Genomic DNA, 18,795 nt, shown 5'->3' on the forward strand with positions numbered 1-18,795 from the left:
TGTCCACGCACACATACATAATAATGCCTTTTCAAATATAACAGTCTGTGTTCTCTCACACTCAGTTCAACAAAATTGGGTTGAGGCTGTATTAATCATGGTACAACTTAGCAGTTAATTGAGGTTGTTACAGTTCTTTGTCTGGACAGCTTTGGTGGTCCATAATGTTGGTAATTATTTGTGTATTTAGTATTGTTGAAGCTGTTGGCTGTTGTGTGTGAAGCTTTGATGCTGTTCATACCGCTTCCCTTATATCCTTCCGTGGTGGTACTCGCGGCGGCGACCCATGGGGTCTTCACTGTTGGGAACTCTGTGCGGGTCAGCAGTCCTGGGAGTGACGTTCCTGAAGAAGCTTCTCTAGTTTCATACCTCTACCGAAGGTCTTACATAAAGAAGGGAAGAAATAAATACTGTGCTAAATCCAAATCTCTAAGAGGAGGAGGGGATGCCAGTAGCCTTTGCCAGTGGCAGAGCGATAGGAAGAGGTGCATCTGACTCCCACACAGTCATGGCCACAGGAGCGAGGGAAGCAGGGGTGTTTGTTGTGTTGACGTGGTGAGGCTGCAGCCCAGCCTAGGGCTTCTCGCGCTGTTTGCAAGGCCCATGGCTCAGTCCAGATGTTTTGCCGAAGCAACTTGACTAATGGCTAGACGCATCAAAAGTGGGAGATTAGCATCTCTGTAATTTGAAGTATTTTCCTCCCTCCTCTCCCCCGAGTATACTGATGTTCAAGGCTGCCAAAAAGTGCCTATAGTCTTGCCTTTTGAGACAAAAGTAAATGAGAAGGACTGTTTTAGATTATCTCTAGATGCCCAGTTTGCTGTATGGCATATAACCACGGGCATATCGCGTTGCCTTCGCTGTTCCATATGCAGATATTATGCCTGTTGTATGAGTAAGTGTCTGTGGAGCTGCTTGAACACAGATTTTTATTACTGCTGTTGGGAGTCAGAATTTTGTACTCTTGTCTTCCAAATGCATATTTAATGCAGCAAGCCCTTAAAGGCTTGTGAGACCATCACCTTTGCATATTTTGTCTGAAAAGTCTTAAGAGTGTAGTTCCATGTGCCAAAAGCCGCATACTATGTTTTCCTAAAAATTACGTTCAAGTTGCCAAAAAATTGGTGGGAACTTGCAATTTCCGAGTTACAAGTTCACACGCCAACTGCGAAAGGAGAAAAGCCGACGTGCGAGGTTTTGCAGAACCCTAAATGTCTCCCTTCCGGCTGAGCTCTAATCTGTGCTCCCACCGGTGGCGTGTGCGCAGACAGCCGGAGCAGGCACCAGGGCTGGCGGCTCCCTTCCAGCGTGTGGGCAGCCCGAGGCACCGGCGAGCGACAAGGAAAGAAAAAGGAGACCGAGATGCAAACTCCGACTGGTGAAATCATTTCAGCCATGCTTTGGTGGCTGGGGAATGGGGTTAGCTTGGTCTTTGGAAAAATACAGGTTGGGCAGTGAGATAGAAGCAGATCTGCAGCGGAGCAGGTGATCGTTCGTAAAACATCCTGTCTTTCTGTGTATTTAATATGTCTTGAAGCAACAACTACCACAGATCCCTTTGCTGCTGCCCATGCTCCCCTCCCAGTTACATAAAATAAGTTTTGCACATCTTCATTTTACAGTCTTAAAATATTTTTGGTTTTAACTTTTCCAGTTCGGTTTTTTTTTTTTTTTTTTTTTAAATCTTCAGTGGTTGCATGTTTGACATGGTTTTGTTATCCTAGATGTTACGTTATGATCTGGCACACCACATTAATTCCTTTATCAGCTCTATTTCCTTTACAGTTGTTCATTTAATTGAGCTCCTCTGTGTATTTTACAAAACAAGATGCATTCATTACAACTCACAGACCTCAGATAGTATTGTAGCATGTTTCAGAAAAACAGTATATCGTTGTGGAAGTTGGGTGTTTGGTTTATTTTTCAGATGATGGGAGGAAGCAGTAGCAGAATTTTTGCATGCATAATCAGTAGGAACTTTCCAGAAGCTCTTTATTCTAGCTATTTTCTTTTAAAGCTGTGTTTACGCTAAGAATTCGGCTGAGGCAGTTGAAATATGTGGCTGCAGTGTAGAACAAAATACACTGTTTTGTTACTCTCTTTTTTCTGCTTTGACTTGTGCAAACAGCTTTAATCCAAAGGAAGAGATCACACAGTCAGTATCTGCGGTATCATACAATCCAGTTTAAGGTGCAAATTACCGTCTTAAAGCACATCCTGACATTGAATAGTCTTGTCTTGAATAAACGGTAAATGGAGTGTATCCGGCTCTTTCACAAGCCCGTGGAGCAGGAAGCCCCATGCCTCAGCTCTACAGCGTTCGGGAGCCAGCACATCTGTGTGACCATGCACCTCTGTGTGGCTGGAGATGTTCAAATACTGTCTTTGGTGCAGATTTTGAACATAAAACGCACATCGCTGGTTGTAAATGGCCCCCACATGCTGCTGGGGATTCAGCACCGGAAAGGCCATTTCCCGAAGCACGGAGCAACCTCTGCCGAGCTTGGTGGTGATGGACCTTCCAATCCAGGGCCAAACAGCTTGTTTTGGAGAGGTGGTGGGGCCACAGCAGTGTCTGTTGGGATGTTCTCTGTTGGCATCATGCATGGAAAAGATAGGGGCAGCCCCGGGAGTGCTCGTGATTGCCCACTGTTGTTGGCTGAGGCAAGCTGGAGAGGCTTGTTTGGTGTCCAGTGGCTCCTCTCCCTCTCCCAGTCATCTCTGATGGTGGCTCAGAGATGGGCATTGCTCTTCAGCCATGGGTGAATGCAGCAGAGGGATTAAGAGCTTGGCTTCCTGCATCCTAACTCAAAAGTAGGCATATGTGCTTTTTTTGGTGAGTAGAAACAAATCGGTTTCGACAGAGCTTTTTTAGGGAGTTTTCTCAGGCACAGGATGAGATTTTGAGGTGGAAAAAATTCACACTTTTTTTTCCCCCTCTATTGGGCCGGTGTGGTGAGGACCAACTGTATTTTTGGGTGCTTGGGATCCATGTGTGTCACTGTTGAGCATGTGGCTGTTGAGGAACATGTGCAGTACGTACATGTCTCCTGCACAGAAATGTGATGGGGTGGGATCCTTGCTCTGGACCCAGACTGGAGCTGTTTCTGGGAAAGAAAACATCGAGACAAAACTGGGGAGGAAAGCACCTCTTCTGTCCCACTTGCTCTGTTCTGGCTGATGCTAAACCGGTATGTTGGGTACTTTCATAGTGTGTGTGTGTGTGTCAGCTTACGCACCAGTGTTCATAGGCACATGGACAGTTTCTCTTCTGCATGGTTGCTGTCCTCGCTGTAATCTGATAGCCATAGCCCTTGGACAGGGCAAGGCAAGGAGGCTGGAGGTTTCCACAAAAGCTTAGCTAAGTGCATTTTTCTTACTGTGTTGTGGGCCTGAATCTTGAGGGGGGTTAGACGCTCTCAGTTGTGGGTGCTCAGCATTTTTGCAAGTCACTCTGCTCAGAAGTTGGTGGTTACATTTTTTTTTTTTAATGGGAAAAAAGCATTTTTCCATTTGCTTCTCCATAAACTGAAACCACTAAAGAGCCCTTCCTTAGTTCTCTGTACAGTGATGGGAGCATGAGAGGGACTGCAGGTCTTAGAAGACTTTAAGTGTGTGAAAACAAGGAGTCCTAATGAAAATGGTTTTGCAACTTAATTGTAGTGGGGCGTGCCTTTGTTTGCAAAAAGAAATGAAAGTGCTGGAGGCCGAAGTGCTTTCTTTATCCTTAGAATAGCGAGCAATATAAACTTCCCAGGCCAGTTTTGCCAAGGTGCCAGAGACCTGCAAGTCTCTGCAAAGCTTTGGCTCTCTGCTCACTGGGACCCTTCCCATGGACTTTGAGCCTTGAGCCATCCATCCTTGCATCGCGTTCCAGAAATACCACGCTTTGCACGGTGGGCCTTTCTTGGGCTTCCAAGTTCCCTTCTTAAAAGATGGCTTGTTCACATCACAGGCTCACTGCATTTGGGGAAGCCAATGTATCTTTTCCAATGCTTTTGAGATTCACGACTTGCTCTCTGGATGGAGACGCAGACCTCCATGTAGCCGGCGTTCAGCCTGTTGAAGGCAAGGGGCTTGTTCCTCCTAGCACGCTGTCTTGAACCCCTTTGGAGTTGTCCGTGAACCCCTGTGAATCTGGGGCCTGGGGGCCACACGCTCTGCTGCCGTCTCCTTCAGCCCCCTCAGCTACCCAGTGCCCCATAGAAACACGATCCATTTTAAATAGATGCTGTTTGCAGCATCTTGGACTTGCTGTGTGAGGATGGGAAATGTTAACATAAATTCTTTAAATAACATCTAGTAGTGTTGAATGCACAGAATTATAAAACATTTTTATATTCTGAGACTCATTTGCATCTTCACATTAAAAACTGTGGTTTTCTTTTCAGGGAATGGTTGCAAGATCTGATTTGTTTTGAAATCAAAGCTAAATTTGTGTTCTTGCTTTCCTCTTTGCCCTTCATTTGACAAATTTTTCTTGTTCTATAAATACGGAATTGTAAACAAGGGCTAATCCTTAGCAACAACCTGGAAAGTTAACATTTCTCTCCAGCTTCTATTATAATTAATTCAGACACTTTGAATATGATGTGATTTACACATAGTATTCCTAAGGCCAGGAGGTACTAATATCTTGTTAGAGAACTGAGGAAAAGAACACGCTTTTGTGTGTGCCATATAACATAATTGCACTGCATTTTCTTTCATAAGAAGATGTTTAAAGATGCTTTTTACTTTACATTTGAAAAATGGAAGGCTTCTGCTTTTGCATTTGGCTGAAATTGTCTTAAATGTGTTTTCCCTCTTGCAGCAGTCAACATTGTCAAAACATTTTGCAAAGTACTTTTTAATAATACGGGTTAAGACCATCATTATATTAATTTAATTCTCACTGTAGGTAGATTCAAAAGATGCTTCCACTTTGTCATAAAAGTTTTTCACAGTAAACATCATCTGTTTTCCCTGTGCAGAAAAGAAAAAGGAAATACAGAAAAAGGATAAATCCCTTGCATTAAAATCGTTAAAATACAGCTTGAACAGTCTTAGTCTCATGGTCCATCCTTTGATTTTATTTAATTTTCATTTAATTTTGTTTTGTTCTGTTTATATTTGTTCAGGAAGTGTTTTTGTAGTCTTAATCTATGTAAGCCACATGCAGTTGAAAACTGCAACTCCCAAAAGGCTGCGATTAAAACATTGTGGATGTGGCAAACCACAAATGCAAAAGTAAGTTTACATTTAGATTTTCTTCATAAAATACTTTATTCAAGTTTTGTAATACCTTGGTATCGTGGTCAGCATTGCCATAAAAATTCTGTGTTATATGGAATGATACAATCTGTGAAGCATTTCCCATTATGTAGACACCATGTCTTTAAATTATAGCAATTTCTTAAGATTTTAAAGCAAAATGAGCTCTTAGAAGTGTGATTAATAGCAGGGAATGAGGCTAACACTGGGTCATCAGTGGCACTCCATTACAAAAAAGGTTGGACTAATAAAAGCATCCATCTATTTGACCAATAAAGCATTTGAATGATATGCTTATAGTTTTTATCATACTGTAGTTACTTTGTACTGAATAAACTGTGATTTTACGTGCTGGAAAAGGAGTGTGAAACAGGCAGTACGGCTGAGGTGAGAGCAGTTTTCTCAAGTAGGGAAATATCAGGACTTTTATGTGAAGCTTGATGTTTCCAGAAGCCTTCAGGTTGCAGCGTCTGAATTTTTGAAGCTGCTGTGAAATATCTAAATCCCCCGTGACCCGTGCCTGCCTGCCCACAGTCGTTCGGTGAAGCTGGCCCTCGCTGTCCTGCAGGGAGGGGAGAAAGGAGGGTATTGTGTGTAATCATTAATTCAGAGTTAAGTCCCCGGCAGCCCCAGACATCAGAAATACTCTGCTGAAGCACAGGAAATGGGGCAGCACTTCTGTTTTCCTGGTGTGCGGATGCCAGCCCCGTCCTCGAGTTGCACCTTTCATCCTGCCCGCTATTATGTTGTCAACCTGATGTATTAAAAAATACGCCGTTGCCTGAACAATGCTGCATTTGGGTTTTATTTGAATACCTGTCTTATTAGTAGGTTGTACTGATTTCATGGGTTTGAGCCTTTTTTTTTTTTTACTACAACAAAAGGCTAAATATTTTCTGAAAACGAAAATGGAGGTTCTTAGCCAGCCATGGACATCCAGGATTGTGCTGTGAAAGAAACACCAAATATTCTAGAACTTGTGAAAAAAATGATGAAGGCAGAGGATTCTGACCATCACGCTGTTTGCACATGAAATGGCAAAGGATGGGAGATTAGTGCCTGGACCAGCTGTGACCTTGGATGCTTCATGTGTTTGAAACTGGGGTGGTTTTATTGAGTGTTTGGTGGTACTGCTGGTGCTCATCCAATGGTAGCTGTGAACCAGGTAGGGGCCACAGTGCAGCTGGGAGAAAAAAGGACCTGTGGTATAGACCCCAACTACATGCTCTACCCCCTTCCAACTCATGCAACATGTTAAAGGGCTTGTTTTACATAGGAGGGGGATGAGGAGCCTTCTGGAGGTCACACGCAGGGATTGTGTCAGGGCAGGAATGTAACCCGGAGCCCTGGATTAACCTGTACCAGTAGGACCATCCGTCTTCTCTCTCTATACTTTGCATCTTTCCCAAAATCCGTGTTCAGGACAGAGAATTTACAGAAACCTCCCTGGAGGAGCATTGTGATGGGCGACTTCTTGAGCGTTACAGGGATGAGAGATGGGAAAGGAAAGGCTTTCTGGAAAATGGCAAACCCAGGGGACTTCAGCATCTCCAGCACCGTGAGGACTAATGTTACAGTGTCTCGGGGCCACGAGATGGACATCAGGGTGGGGAGCGGCTGGGGGCCAGGTCTCAGTTGTGAGAAGGTGACCTCAGCGGCTTCTGGCCCCCCTTGGGTTAACGAACAGGAGCTGGGGAGATCCCCAGAGATCAGAGAGTGGTGATGGGAGGCAGAAGCAAGAGGGTTGAGGGGGGGCGAGAGGAGGAGGAAGAGGGCTGAACTGTGCCTTGCTGCTTCAGCCTTGCGCAGAGCTGCGTGCAGGGAGCTGGCATGGGTATGGATGTGTGTGTATAAAATTACACACGTACGTGGTCATGCTGGGCAGATTAAGTTGTGTAGAAAGCTGTCGCCTTGCTTGTTTGTTCTAGGAGAGAAATGAACATTTTGCATCCTACTTTTCGCAGTTGCTGATTTTTTTAAAAAAATGCAAATAGATCTTTTCCATCAGTGGTTTGGCCGGTAAATCTTGTTTTGTGAAACACTTTTCAAGTGTTTTCAACTCCTTTCTTTACCCTTTATCGGAACAGATGCACAGCCATGTATTTTCCCCTGCTGCCTGTTGTCTTGAGGTTGCACAGCAAGACTGCAAAGGCTTTTTGTTTGTTGTTGTTGAAGGGGAGGAAAAAACCCTCAATCCACAGAAGAGTTAACAGGATTTCACTTGATCTGCTCGTTTATGCAATGAGTAATGCGAGGTTGGTAACAGCAAATTGTTGTTTATAAGCAAACATGGCACTGTGTAAACAAGAAGGCCTAGTCCCCAACTGGTTTGATTTCACGGTGGTCAGCAGCTGATGTATGTAACGTACAACCTTTCTGCTTCTCGAAATGTCAGAAGAATGACTATTTGTTTGTCTTGAGTTCTTCCCAGCTGTTTACTCTGTAATGCATTTGCCTCAACCTTGATTCCCTAAGAGTGGCCCCTTTCTCCTCCCTGCTCTGTTTACATTAGTCCTGCCCCGAGTGTCACCTATGAAATCTGTTGATTATTCCACCTGGTTAATGTTAAATTGCTCTTGCAAGATGATGTGTTTGTTCATAAACACAAATGCTGGGCCCCTTGTTTACTGTACCCATGGCAGCAATCAGTTATTAAACAAATATTGCTTTGTTTGCGGGTGTGAGCAGCAGTTTATCCTGCAAGGTCTGGAAAAAAACCTTTAAATGCTGGGATTTTGATAAAGGAGAAAAAGGGGAACTTGTCCCTGGAATGTGGCTGAAACTCACTTTGGTTTGCTTTGCTTATCTTTAACTTGGGTGAAGGGGCTAGAAAGATTAGCAAGTTGTTTGGTTTTTCCAAGAGATTTCCTTAGTGTAATGATATCTATCCAGTTGTTTGCTTTTTTCAAAAGGGAGAGAGCACTCCTGCAAGACGACTAGCACAGCGGTAGATGGCTGATGGCTAGAAAATCCTGCATGGAGCAAACAAGGCGTTAGAAGGTCTAGGACAAAGATATAGGGCTATGAACCAGGTAATCACCCTGCAAGTACAGCCTTGCATTCTGTGTCAGCATTTGGTTGGGGGCTTTTTGGTTTCCCTCTTTTCTCATGTCAGCTTTTAATTGATGCATGTGCCCTCTATGGAGTTGGAAAAGGCAAACCTTTCACTTTTATTTCTGAGGAGATCTGAGGAAAATCTGTTTTAGAAGCAGAGCTGTTTGAATAGAGAGAAAATACCGAATTTAAAACTGCACTCGGTTGCTCCTGTGAGCGAAATGACAGAGCTGCTTTTCTTCTTTTTATAACTGAAAAACTGCGTTTACATCTGCTAATTTCTGTATGCTGGCTGTTTGCTCTTTGGTTTCTGGGTGTCCTAATTAGAGAGAGCCATTCTGGTAGTTGTCGCTTTTGGGTTGTTTTGCAAATGAGCGAGAAAAAACTCCCTCACACCATCTTTGTTTTCAAAATTAATGTTTGTTATTGTTTCTGAATGGGGCTTGGATTTCAAATGCCAGGCAGGACCTGTTAGCACTAACAGTAAATTGTTAGGGCTTCACACACAAAGGGAGTAAACCCTCTTAGAGTGACCTTGGGAAGGAATGTTAACTCTTTTTGTGTGAAGGTGGTGTCTGTTCCTTTATATGTGAGTTAATGTGTTAAAATATCTTGACTATACATTTATAAAAAGGTTTTGAAGGATAAAATTAAATAACTGTCCTTTTCATCCCTGGGAAAAGCAAGCAACAAAACATGCATAAAAATGCAATATATTGTATTCACTAGCTCGCACCAGTGGTCCAAACATATTGTTCGTTTTGGATCCTAGAGCTGTGTTGGGGCTGGAGGGGAAGCGGGAGGTACACGAGGTGTGTACGTGGACAAGCTGGTCATTAATTGACTCGTGTTACTGCAGTGAATCAAACCTCCGTTGCCTTAAACTAAGTGAAAATAGTGAAGTGCAAATTGTATTGTGCAGAAGTATTAACAGAGTTGCAGCTGGCTTTGAGGTGGGTTTTGACTTCTGGAGGCTGGTTCAGAAACACTTCAATGGAGATAGGCATGGAGGGTGGGAGTCTCATTCATCTACAGCCAGCACTTGGGCTTGCGAGGTTTGATACCATCTTATGGTAGCAGTGCTGCTGCTGCTGCCTGGCATAAACTAACCGTATTTACTAAATGCGACTTTGGCCTTTTATTTGGTTGAATAGTTGCCTGTTTTTCTGTGAGGCGGAGTGCAAGAGTTTATGTTGCAAGCTCAGAGCAGTGTGCATACAAACAAGTCAGTCCTGGGCTGTGAGAATAGCTCTGCAGTTTCTGTTCCTGTTTTACACGAAACCGCAGGGAGCCCTGCACGCTGCTGTGCCCGGCTGGGATGAGCAGGTGGGTACCTCCTGGGAGCGGCACCGAGGCAGCTCTGCAGCCCCTCACCACGCTGCAGTGAAGTGTCTTTCCTTCTGGAGTTTTTCCTGTAGTGCAGGTGGTGCTGCCGTCCGTACGGTAGCAGTCGCGGAGTCGTATGGTACAGTGAACTATGGGGTTTTTGTTTGGTTTGGGGTTTTTTTGCCACTCGCCATTCCTTTCCTTCCAAACAAACGATGATCCCAGTGATGGTAAGGATGATTTCTGTCAAGCTCACGGCTGAAAGACAGCTCTCCCCAAGAGAGAGGAAGGAACCTCACTCTGCCGATGATGGTATGTAAATGATTACATCATTTTTGCCAGTCACTTGGAAGTGGCCCAGCTCTAGAGCTTTTATGCAGCTATGGTATGAGCTTCGTGCTGAATATGGATTCTAATAGCTGTCAAGCTGAGAGGCATAGATTGAGCTAGAGCTGGCTTTGCAAAGGGGGTTTGTTTATCCAAGGTGAGACTGGGAGTAACTTTTGTGTGCACATGTAAAATGAAGGGAGGATGCAAAAAGCTAGTTGGGGCAAGGTTGAGTTGTCAGTCATCTCTGTGTAACTCACTTTGGGTGAGGAAAGGAGTGAGACCTGTTGTCTTCACAGCTTGGTGTGTTTTGGTGCTCTGGCTTGTCATAGGGACCAGCTGTAGCTCTTTTGAACAAAGCAAATGGCATGTTTGTCGATGTCTGTTTCAATTAATTTTTCTTGGATTTGCTTGTTCTCTGTTCTTACTGTTTGTGGTCAGCAACACCCTCAGCAGAAGAGATTTCCTTAGGGGTAACTGCAGTGACTGATTCTCTAAGAAGTTAAGTTGTTTGACCGTGATTTCACAATAAGTCAGTGTGGCACGAGTGGGACTAGGCTCCTGACTCTCCTTCCCTTCTCCTCTTCACAGCTGTCTTAAATTTCAGCTCCTGCAGAGCATCATTCAGCCTTTCACTGAGCTACCTCCAAACGATTTCAGGGTCCCGTGGCCCTAATGATACATGCTGCTGCTGGAAGAAGTAACGCAGGCAGCACAAGCCACGCATGCAAACAGTGGGAGAGATTGTGTCGTTGTATACAGTTAAATAAATAAAAAGTTGTGGCAGCCTGCACCTAGACAGGAGTAGGTGAAGCTGCTGTTCAGAAGACTTGAGGCTGGCAAGTGAACATAAACCCTGGAAGAGGTTCAGACTGGTGGAAGTCCAGCCTGTCACTGGCATGACCCACAGGGAGGAGTTAAAGCAACCCGCGTCCTTCTCCTGTTGGCCAAGGTGATGTGCTCAAGCACTTTTGGAAAGCACTGGCTTTTCACTCACTGAATTTAGTTACAGCTTCATGTTTTCTTCCTTCTTGTTCCTTTTTTACTGCCCTCCCGCCCCTCACCTCCCTGCAACTCTGCATCACCAAGTAGCTCTTCCCCGGTGTGGGGAGGGCAGGCCAGGGCAGGGGAGCAGTCCCGTGTGAGCCAGGAGCCGGGGCTGCAGATTGGCTCGTGGGGATGCTCCGAGAGCAGCGTGATTTGTTTCCCTTCCCCGGGGAGGCTCGGCACATCACCTCTGTGATGCGCTCAACCTCCGGCGACCCAAGGCTTGGGATGAGTCCAACCGTGAGGAGAGCGCCAGGGCTGCGCCCATGGCAGGAGCCAAAGCCAAGGATGCACTGCGGATAATCCCATTTCTTCTGGACCCTTTATTTCCTTAGCACTAAATGAAATTTCAGTTTTTAGATACGTCTAGACATATACAGTGCACGATAAAGTTGATAATACATTAATCATTTTTAACAACAGGTAATATGCATAATTTATGGTGTTACAGTGCTATCTTTTTTGATATTTATGATGGATAATGCTCAGTTTTTGCCCTCATATTACTGCTTTAAATTATACCACAGGAAAATTAATGAGAAAGTAGATTTATGGGTTTCATTTGTTTGTCAATTCGGAAATTAATTGGGTGTTAATTTTAGCCGTCCCTCATCAGACCAGGTCTTTAGTATGTGTGCATTACTTTGCATTCATTGAAGCCTACCTCCCATTTACTGTGGGTCACTAGCTTTGCATACATTAAAATAGCCCTCAGGCTCATTCTCTTGATTACTTTTTGAACTGCCATGCATTAGAAAATTTACGCCTTTCTGTTATAATTATGAAAATTCGCTATTGGAAGATGGTGCTTGCATAACAGCAAGTATACAGCCTTGCTCAGCGATGTAAGATCATATAGCAAATCCCAATGCGTTTTTGTTCTAATCCTAGAAAATAGCACTCTCGACAATCTTTGTTGTGCGAGTTTCATCCTTTGAAATTTCAAGGATCCATTTTAATGCATTGAATTACCTCTTTAAGCTGAGGAAATATCAAAGGATTTCACCTCGTCGCTGTCTCTTTGTTTCCTCTTTCCACACATCTCGTGCATGTTCCTCCCTTGCCTTGCTCCAGGTTTGCCTCTCCTCCTCCAAACGCCGCTGTCAGACGTGACTCAGCATCGCTTTTCAGGACAGTGGAGCCTGACTCTCTCCATTCCTTACTATTTTGGTTGATTCTTAAAGATCATGCTTAACTGCTCTTTGAATCCCCTTCTCCTTTCTCATACTCCTGCACAATTCAGCAACCGCCAGTAGTGTGTAGGCGAGTGGCCTTCAAAGGGGTAAGCATGAAGTTTTATCCAAAAAGTACCCTAATGTACTGACAGTTGATCTATAGTTAGTTAGTACATAATTATACCTAAAATACACCCTGTCAGCAGGATAAATGACGGCTACTGAAAACTCCTAAAGCATGACGGGTGTTCACCCATCTGCAATGACGAGAGCGGAGGGGTTTGTAAGTTGAGAAAGGCTGGTGAGTTCAGCATGATCTGATTTAGTTAAATCATGCCATATGTTGGGATGGCTCTTTCTAATAGTTGTGCTAACCACAAACACAGGCAGAGAGAAGTCATCTGGTCCACCTGGCTAGTTCGGACTCCCCTCCCCAGCGTTATTTCTGTACTTAGCGTGGTGGCAGCCCTCGAGCTGTTCATGTGAAGCTGGCTGATTCACAGTTAATTGTGACATGGTGTAATTTAGTAAATGAGCAGCTGAACATCTGTACGCCTTCCCCCATGGTAGATCAAAGCCTTACCTTACACAAGGCTTTTAATTTCCACTAGTGAATCCTGTTTCTTTTACTGAACTCATGGATGGCGGGGATGGTGCTGCTGGCCGCCTGACTGACCTAGGGATGGGGTGTCAGTGAGAGGAGATGGTGTTTCGGTGTCAGCTGAGGACCGTCAAAGCATGTTCCTGGAAAAATTTGGGAGCAGTGGTGGGATGTGGAGCCTGAGGCGCTTTCCCCAGCCAGGGCACTTGCTCCAAAGATACTGGGACTAAAAGAGACCACCTGTGAGTTGGGCAGTGGTCTCATGGGAAAGCCGTCATGGTCCTCATGGCTGATAACAGCAGCACCGGGAATGCCAGGCTGCTGCGTTGCTTTTGCACCTGTGCTGGGGGTAAGAAGCAGCTTTGCTCATTTCATTTTCAAAGGGTAAAATCCTGTCGCTGCAGCATTGCCTTGTCATGAGATGCTTCCAAACATTGGGGTTTTTTTTGTTTTTTTTTTTTTTTTTGTAAATACACAGAGCAGTGCTCTGAAGTTAGTCCTGAGCTTGCTTTGGGGAACTGCTTGCAACAAATAGGTAAAATGTTTACTTATAAACCGTGTGTGTATGGGTAGTGTGTCTGCTGGGGAATTTAGGACTAGGTCTTGTGATGTGATGACTTAAAGCTGATTTTTACCATTAACTCCTCTGCCTATAAAAGCAGAAATATATTTTATAAATCTGTGTTGTGTTTAATTTACATGTCCTTTCATGGCTGGGCCAAGTTCTTTAAGGGCATTTATTCTGCTTCATATAAATAATTGATCAGCCAAGTTAATTTACTTCTGCCTGACTTGGTCAACCTTAATTAACTGCCCTGGAATAAAGACTGAACTTTTTGTTAGCTTAAAATCTTTCACAAATGTGACAAAGAAGGGATGTATTATGACAACATTTTTGCTCTAGCGCTGATCCCAGGGGACAGAAATGTTGAATGATCTTGATGTGTGTATATATATTTGTAAATATATTTGTAAATATTAGTACCTCCAAGTACTAATAGCCAAAATAAAAGCATCAGCCTTGGAAGTAACTTTGAAACACGCAAGCTACATTCTGAATCTGTAGTCCAGGTTGAGTCTGGAAGCATATTAAAACAGAGATTTTAAGGCCCAGAAGACCCTGGGGATAGTTTTTTAAAGGTGATGAGATGCTTAAAGATGTAGATTGGTGCTTATTCAGGAGTCTTAAAAATGTCTCGCCAGATGCCTCCGTGTATGGCGAGGCATCTAAATACATCTAAATATCAGTCCCTTAGTCTTTCACACTTTCAGTGGGTCCTTATTCTGATGGGTGCTTCAGTCAGTAAATCCTCCCTCATGCTGACATTAAACAATGCTGCTTAGTCTTTAGAAACTGTACTAGTAGAAGAATTGCAGAAATTGCACACTTCAGCGCCCACCTCCTGCCTACTAATCTCCATGCTTAACCTTGCTCATCTAAATAGTCCAGTGGAGCTAAGACAGACACGTGTATCTGCAGCATCTGGTCTTTGTGACTTTTTTTTTTTTTCTTCTTAAATGAGTTAGCACGGAACCTTTTCAAAATTAGGATTCCTTCAGCTTCTATCTTTTATTTCAAAACACCAACACTGGGATCCTCAGAAAGATCAATTTGATTCAGCCAAAGTTCATATCCGACCTATGTTTTTTCGATTTTAACCATGCCCTTAAGAAATTAGCTGTCCCCTGCTTCTGTCCAAGTCATCTGGAAGATGATTAGCTGTTTTCCTCCTGTTGACAGAGTGCCTTGCTTTCATTTCACTCCACTGAAATTTTACTCCATTACCTTGAGCATAAGATACTCACCAAGGAGATGGGCCAAACTGTACGGCTTGGGCTTTGTATTTGGCTGTGCATCAAAGCTAGGAAAGCTTTTGTGCAGGCTAAGATGGGAATCTTGAGAAATTATTCATCGTTGTGAGATTTTTAAACCAAGCTGACATTAAATCGTAAAAGAACAGCTCTTTAATTATGTGCTCCTTGATTTTAGGATAAAATTTTACAAGTTGTTGTTCATACTGCGACTTAGCTTTGGTCCCTTCATATGGGAAAAACAGCTTGTGTCACCTTCAGTAATCTTTAAGAGTCATTCTGTACCTCTCGTAACGTGAAATATTGTAGATTTTTTATTAAAAAAAAGATACTCACATGGGCAAGAACCCACCTATTTTAAGTTGGAAAAATCTGTTTTCCTTTGCAGAATTGATACGAGAATCATTCTGCTTTGTAGAACACATGAGATGGACGTGCTCTTTTGCCAATAATTTCCTAAGTCAGAACGTGGTCTCTTGTATGTCATGAAAGCTTTTGTGGAGTACTGTATTTCCCATCACAAATCATTATGCATAACAGCTTCTTCAGCACTATTTTGGTTACTTGGGGTTGTCTTCAGGCCAGAATCACAGTTTGTGGTACTTGACCTGAAGCTTCAGTTCAGTTCCCACAGAACCTAATCATGTTGCATAAAGTCAACCTTGCTTTGCTTTTTTCTTTCATGATTTTGAATGACAGACTTCACTAATAGGCTTCTGTAAGGCCTGCTCCTCTGTGCTGAGGAGAGACAATTATCTCAGCCATCCTCAGTGTACCATCACCTCAGCTCATTTAGGTGTGCTCAAAAAGACAAATAATAATCATTCTTGCAGAAAGCTCTCACAGGTTGATTTTCATGACATGACGCTTAATGATCAAACCAAACTGTGATTATTTATGTCAACTCACATTTGACTACAGTGAAGAAATAAACAGTTTTATCTTTTCTCCCTTGAAAATCCTGTTTTCTATTGGAGGTATTCCAGCAAAGTGGATTTGTTTTGTCTTGTCCAGTTGAAGTTATATTGAAGTTGACTGTTTGTGAATGGGTGTTTTTAAAGCAAAATTTGCTCAAAGATGTTCCCTCCTGCTTTTAAAATGATTTTTGAAAGTCTAAACATCATAGTTTTCTTTTTACTCTTTTGATGTTCTCTTTGCAAACTTCATTTCCAGCTCAATTTCCTTGATAGCTGCTGCTGATTCTGCTGGATACAATAGGTAGGGTGGGCACAGCCAGCGGAGGGGCAGCGGCCAGCCCATTGCTGCTCAGGTGGTAACTGGCTGGGGTGCTTTGAAAGGTAAAAAAGAGCATGAAATTTGTCATGGGAAAGATTCTCAAGAGCTATGATCTTTTTGTGACCAAATACTATAAATAATCCATCTTTTTCTCAGTCCTATAGGTTGGAAAAATTGTAGTAATTTCTGCTGTTGTTTCTTTCCAGGAGCATTTTGGAATCCTAGAGACAATAAATAATTTCTTGACCAGTTTGGTTGTGAATTATTTTCTGTGTCCTGGAGATATTTTGCTCGGAAGGGCAAGCCGACAAATTGTGATCAGGCAGTGATAGATCTGCTCCTCAGTGGTGCACATTCTTCTTGCTGCTGTCAGAGGCGTCTCAGAGTATTGGTTGGTGCTTTATCTGACCCTCCTTTAGCAGTTTACCCAGGTTGCATCAGAAGTATTGGAGAATGAAATGTACTTCTTTACTGTTTCAGCACATCCGTTTTCGCATCTCTTTCCACCGTGGTGTCTCCTGGAGGCATCTTCCACCAGTTCTTTAGTATGTTCTTCCTCCATTGGGCATGGTCTGTGTGGTGGTGATGTGCCAGCCATCACTTGCTGTCGTGCATCACGACAAAGACACGAGTCTCTGGGTTCAACCTGCTAACCCAGTCTTACATGGTGGCGATCTTCTGCTGACATAGATTAAATGTGATGCTCAATTTCCTCCAGTTGAGGCTTGACCACAAATTTGGATGGAAGCAGAAAACAATTACATCTCTTGTGATTTATCTCTGGTTAAAAGAGGTATGTCCTTTTTAACAGTGTAGCATGTAAAAATTGCACGGTATAGCTTTGAGTAACTTGTGAGCTGTCTGGAGAATCTCGCTCCCGTCTCGTCTTGTGAAGCAACCTGTGCCATGCAGTTGCTGCCCGGTGTGTAATCCAGCCTTCCTTGTTAGATGTAAACACATATTTAGACTTTATCATGCTTGTGGGCTTTCCTTCTAGTGCCGAAAATGAAAAACACACCATGCTCAGTGTGTGTCAGAGCGGGATCATGTTAAAACCCAAAAGCATTTGCTAGTGGCATTGGGAAAGCTGTAGGTTTGTTTAGATCTCTGGAGCTTTTACAAGGGAGTTGACAGAAGCTTTATAATGAGCCCCCGAGCCCTTTTGTCCCCTTGCATAATTCGAAGATTTCACAAAACAGATTGAGAGAAGTTTCCATGGACCAGCTGAAATTTATTTAAATGTAATCAGAACATTTGAATCTGTCCTAGCACCGGCCCTGTGCTTGGGCGGCCGTCAGCATGAATAGATTCCATCATGATTGGAGTGGGGTCTGGCTAATGAGGGGTTCACTCGCCTGGGATGTGAATCCACGAGGAATGTTACTGCCGGAGCGTGGTGGTGACAAAGCCCTCGTTATTCAGCTGCTTCTCGGTTATGACGTTTTGATTATCAGCACTATGGATCATCATGGTGAACATCTGAAGCTATTGAATGGAGGAGAGGTCTGGTGCTGGTGCGTGGGACTGGAGCGTACCTCTGCGCAGAGCCGGGTGCTGAGCGGCACCGAGGGCTGGGCTGGGTGACACACGGGCAGCCGGGCTGGAGGGAGGAATTGCTGTCTCCAGCCGGTAACTTCAGTACCTGTGGAGTTCCCAGGGAAAGGATTTTCCTCTGGTATTTTTCTGTTGAAATGCACTTTCTCTTGTCCTTTCTGATTGATATTTTCCCTTATATGTTGAAAGGGGTTTTTCTTCTTCCTTTTGACTCGAGGTAGTTACTGCATTGAAACAGGGTCTTCCTTAAATGTAAAGCATCTTAATTTCAAGGTGAATTACCCTGCGCAGAGGCATTTGGCTCCTGAGTGCATGTGGTGAGTTAGCACGGAGTAGGTGATGTGCTTGGAGCATGCAGCTTGGCTTACCGTACCCCACCTGCCCCCAGGTGAGGATGAGAGAAGCAGCGCAGAGGGAGGGAGAGGTGAGCTGGCAGACACACAACAGGTTAATAACACTGAAATCCTGCAAGTGGGGGCCTTGCAGGTGGAAATACCTATAAAACAGCTCATCAGAATATCTCAAAAGTAGCAGTTCATGGCTAGAAACTGGCTGTGCTTTGTCTGGGGGGGTCTTGTGCTGACCGTTAGTTCCCAAAGGCGTGTGAATCCCAGCAGTTCTGGAGTAAGCAAGCAGGCACTCACCCTCGCCTTCCTCGTGGGGCCCGTGACCCACGGATACAGTTGATGAGTCCAGTGTTGTAAAGCACCCAGGGACAGACACCCACCAAGAGTCAAGAGGGCTGGCTGTGACTAGCTGTGGCTACTAACATGACGTTTAGCCAAATAACACAGGAAGCTCTTTGCTGCAATGCCGTAGTGCGTCCACAGCCAGACAGAATTCCATAGCTAAGAAATTTGCCCAAAAGACTAATTCCATGAGCAGTTGAAGCAGTTTGCCCCAAACAAACACTGATGGTGTCCAGCATACCTCAGACTCAACCTAAATTGCTTCAGCGTAATAAAAGGTGCTAATTTGGCAATATCGTGGTATGAATGGAAAATAGTGAATGCGGGGCTTCACCTACCTGCCCCTACACAGTGCATATAAAGTTTTTGATACTGTCCTTCGTATGTTGCAGAGTGACTCATCAGTTTCAAACAAAAGCATCCAGATGTAACTAGAGAAATTTAATTACGGATTCTGTGTGTTTGTTCAAAAATATTTTTTTTTCTCTAAGGGAAAAAATATGTTGAGCAAATAATACTATATTTAGAACAGAACTAACTTACTAAAATTATAGCTGTACCAACAGATAAATAAACATAAACTAGTAGCGTGAACCATTAATGAAAGATAAATCGTATGAAGGGAAATGACAAATGTTTACAGTTTTGGCAGGATTTAAAACAGGGCATGTCTCCTTATATACAGCAACTGTTTTAACAGCTGCTTTTTTTTTTTTTTTTC

At 43.7% G+C, this 18,795-nt stretch overlaps 1 protein-coding gene across 10 annotated transcripts in view; it reads left to right on the forward strand.

Moving 5' to 3' along the window:
• FOXP1 (forkhead box P1) overlaps positions 1-18,795 on the forward strand; it is a 390,897-nt gene that overhangs the window by 203,882 nt on the left and 168,220 nt on the right. Inside the window, exon 1 of one of the 10 annotated variants that reach the window (XM_040591467.1) lies at positions 8,159-8,285. The exons of 7 other annotated variants lie outside the window; for them this stretch is intronic. The gene's annotated coding sequence lies outside the window, so the exon portion shown is untranslated. Of the gene's footprint in view, positions 1-8,158; positions 8,286-9,395; positions 9,634-9,700; positions 9,946-18,795 lie in introns of those variants that run through there. 2 more of the 10 variants (XM_040591462.1, XM_040591466.1) reach the window with 2 other exon arrangements.

The sequence above is a fragment of the Falco naumanni genome, chromosome 4, assembly GCF_017639655.2.
Source record: "Falco naumanni isolate bFalNau1 chromosome 4, bFalNau1.pat, whole genome shotgun sequence".
NCBI lineage: Eukaryota > Metazoa > Chordata > Aves > Falconiformes > Falconidae > Falco > Falco naumanni.